Here is a 4,416-nt window from a genome sequence, read left to right as displayed (position 1 = left end):
CTAATTAACACAAATTACATTTTCCGCTTAGTTTAACTAACCCCGGTGGGCCCACGCGTCAGTGTTGACTATGCTGACGTGGCCGTTGACCTGGTCCCACCTGTCAGTGAGCTAAACAGCCCTGTGTCACTGACGTGTGGCCCCCACACGTCAGGTTTGACCTGGACGGCGCCTGTTGACCTGCTGAGGTCAGCATGAGGTCATGCTGACGCAATAATTCCTTTCTAGAATTAAAATAAATTAGGAAATGATTTATAATTCCAGAAAATGCCTAAAACTTCTAAAAATCATAGAAAATTAACCGTAACTCCAAATTAAATAAATTATATATGAAAAATTATCAGAAAAATTCAAGGAATCCATCTGTACCACTTTCATGCATGTTAGAACAACTTATAGCTACTGTTTAGCACAAATCAATTAAATGGCATTTGAATAATCACATATGGAGTTTGAATTTGAATCTTGTATTCAAACCAACTTCATTTAATCTGTTGCTAGTTGCATTAGCTCAAAACACATTCATATTGCCATGTCATGAGCATGCATCATACTGTGCATTGCATTGATTGTGTTCCCTTCTGTGTTGCCGGTATTTGTCCCCTCTCGATAGACGTGATACCGATGATGTGATCGTTGACACTGATGAAGACTCAATGTTATCTTCAGAAGTGCCAGGCAAGCAAAAACCCCCTTGTTCATTCCGATACAATCCCACTCTCTCGCTCCTGCTCTCTTTTACTGCATTAGGACAACAACGATTCATCTGTTACTTGCTGCGGTAGCTGAACCCCTTTATCCTTTGCATGACCTGTCATTCCACAGTAAATAGATGAAACCCACTAGTATGAGTAGGAGTTGTTTGAGCCCTGTTGTGCCTACTCATTCATGTTTGTTTGTCATGCCTGCTACTGCTTAGAGTTGAGTCAGGTCTGATTCATCGAGGATGAATCAGGGGTGTGTGAACATGTCCTACGGTGTGTGAGCTAAGCGTGTGAACACGATTTGGTAAAGGTAGCGGTGAGAGGCCATGTAGGAGTACATGGTGGGTTGTCTCATTGCAGCCGTCCTCAGGAACTGAGTTCTGTGTTTGTGATCCATGATTCAGCTACTACCACGCATTGGGCCCGAAACCAATGGACCCTCTCGGCTTCTTAATCACCCTTGTCCTCTGTCCAGGAGTTGCAAGTAGTTTCTGGTGTTTGTAGTATGTTGGAGGCCGTGCGCAGCGCTGACCATAGGGGTGGGCTGTGATGCGGTAGGCACGTGGCCGGGTAAACCGGGCGCCCGTTTGCTGTCACGGAACCCTGTTCACATCGTTTGGGGCTGTGAGCGAAACTCCGGCCGGATCTCCTCATGGATGGAACCCGAATAGGCGATAAACCTGGACTAGAGACTCGAGTGTTTAGGCAGGCCGTGGCCGACACCCACGTTGGGCTTCCGCTTGAAGGTTGCCGAGTACATGTCGTGTAAACTGCGGTAAGTGGTGAGAGCGTGTGTGAAGAAGTACACCCCTGCAGGGTTAACATCATCTATTCGAATAGCCGTGTCCGCGGAAAAGGACTTCTGGGTTGCTTATATCAGTTCATAGACAAGTGAAAGTGGATACTCTAAAATACGCAAGATAAGCGTGAGTGCTATGGATGGCGTTCTCGTAGGGAGACGAGAGCGATTCCATAGTGGTGTATTGATATGGTGAATATGTGGACTCGTGTGCGCCACCTCAAAAGAGTTACTTGCAGTCGTAGTTCAGGATAGCCACCGAGTCAAAGCTGGCTTGCTGCAGTTAAACCCCACCATCCCTTTGTTGATAATGATGCATATGTAGATAGTTCTGATGTAAGTCTTGCTGGGTACATTTGTACTCACGTTTGCCTATTTTATGTTTTTGCAGAGAGACTTCAGTCTCACTAGTAGTTCCACGTGGACTTTGATGTTTAGCTTGTTACCTCAGCTACGATCTTGTGCCTCGGCAGGATCTGGTAGATAGTCAGGCTTCTCAGCCTTTTTCATTTCTAGATGTCTGTACTCAGACATGATAGCCTCCGTTTGTGCTTTGACTTGTATGCTCTGATTGTTGGGTCATGAGACCCATGTTTGTAATATCTCGCTCCTCGGAGCCTAATGAATAAATACTTGAGTTGTAGAGTCATTTTGTGATGCCATGTTGTATTGCACATATCGATCATATTGTGTGTATGTTATTGAAATGCTTGGTATGTGTGGGATCTGACTATCTAGTTGTTTATCTTTAGTAGCCTCTCTTACCGGGAAATGTCTCCTAGTGTTTCCATTGAGCCTTGGTAGCTTGCTACTGCTCCGGAACACTTAGGCTGGCCGGCATGTGTCCTTCTTCATTCCTGTGTCGGTCCCTTCAGGGAAATGTCACGCGATGAATACCGGAGTCCTGTTAGCCCGCTACAGCCCGGTTCACCGGAGTCCTGCTAGCCCAGTGCTACAGCCTGGATTCACTCGCTGATGACCGACACGTTCGATGCTGGGTCATGGATGCCTGTCCCTGTAAGTCTGTGCCACTTTGGGTTTACGACTAGCCATGTCAGCCCGGGCTCCTTACCATATGGATGCTAGCGACACTGTCATATACGTGTGCCAAAAGGCGCAAACGGTCCCGGGCAAAGGTAAGGCGACACCTGTGGGAATACCATGCGTGAGGCCGCAAAGTGATATGAGGTGTTACATGCTAGATCGATGTGGCACTGAGTCGGGGTCCTGACAGTGTTGGTATCAGAGCTTGACTGCCTGTAGGATTACCAAGCCAAACTGGTCGAAGTTGAGTCTAGAAATTCTTTAGTTATATAAGGGAATTGATTGTGGGATGGAACGTAAGGCTCTTTTTACTCCTTATACCTCATGGCCTTCTGATCTGAGTCATCATCTTCTCTTCTACGGGGATTAAGAACTAGGCTATCTCTTCTTTCCATCAGGATCACGTGTTACTAATCCGTAGACTTATAAGATTGTTGGATTAAGCCTCAGTTCAGTTTCTACCTCTGTATGTTAATTATTGATCTCGAAACCTTGATATTGTGCTTCTGAGTGGTTATGCCACCATTTTTGTGAATGTCTCAAATCTCTTCTGAGCATTTACAGCCGTTATGCTGTCCGAGTCATTCCAGGTTTCTAAATAGTCTGATGCATTTGCAAAATCCTTTTCCTCTGGTTTCGACGCTCCTTTATGCCAGCTCAATCACACTAATTGTTGAGTTGAGGTATTCTATTGCCTTGACATTATGTTGGAGTTACTATTATGGCCCTAGGTGTTTAGGGAGTCACCTAGTAATCTAGCAATGTTTTGTGATCCCCAGTGTGATGATTCTGGCTTTTATTCTCGAAAGCATCCCATGATGCCACTTAGTAGTAGGTATTCTACTCCTTGGGCTTTGAACCCGAGATTCACTCTACTTACTTCATGTTGATAGTGTTTGCTAGTTCCTTCAGGATATTAGTAACTTTGCGATAGTCCTCGAGGTCCGTGGTATTTCCTTCTTCCAAATACTATGAACCGCTTATGGCAGATGTTTATTGGATCAAAAGATCACAATTAGAGTACTCTTGAGGAGTTCTCCATTCATAAATCGTGACTCTGCCAGTTCTACCTTTCTGCATGGGTTATCCGGAAGAAATATGTTGAACTTGGTTCGACATACTAATCTATGCATCCACAACTCAGAAAATTATATGTTCCTTTGAGTTGTTCTCCTTAGTTGCATTCTGACCCTCGTCTATCAATTGATAGTCAAGAGTATGCGTGCGTTCGTTTATCGATGCCTATTACTCTTGTGGTCCGTCAAGCCATACTGTCCTGAATGACTTGGAGAAACAAACTCCAGTACCTCATCCATATCTAGGATTGGGTCAAAGTAGTTGTATTCCGCAGATCAAATGCCAATCCAGCTTTTGGTTCTGTTCTACCTTGGAGTATTACCCCCTTTATGTCAGAATTGTCATGAGAACTGCACCAACTCTCATGAATTTTGACGTAGTGATACTTCTCACCATCATTAGTCATTCCTCGGCCCTCGTGTTGATGCAACCGGAATACCGACAAATGAATTGTGATGTGTGAAATCAATACTCCCAGCAACTTCGTTGCTTGGTAGTTAAAGGATAATAGTTTCATTCTTAGCGTGTTGGTTTTTGAATCATCCTTCTAAGACTGATCGTGCTACCTAGTCCTTATTTCGGTGCACCCTTCGATTGATGAGTTAGGATCTTGTCAAGTCCTCACTCATTTGATCATATTGTCTTGCCCTCAAAAGCGAGATTGTTCTCGAGCTTAGTAACATACCGGTGGTTCGTGATTTTCCGAATATCTTCTCGGAAGTATTACCAGGTTGTTCCCTGACTGTTATGTTGAGCTCGTGATCAAGTTGGTTTCTTGTGAACCACCTTCTC

Source organism: Triticum aestivum, chromosome 6A (genome assembly GCF_018294505.1).
Source record: "Triticum aestivum cultivar Chinese Spring chromosome 6A, IWGSC CS RefSeq v2.1, whole genome shotgun sequence".
Classification (NCBI taxonomy): domain Eukaryota; kingdom Viridiplantae; phylum Streptophyta; class Magnoliopsida; order Poales; family Poaceae; genus Triticum; species Triticum aestivum.
This window is presented reverse-complemented; position numbering follows the sequence as displayed.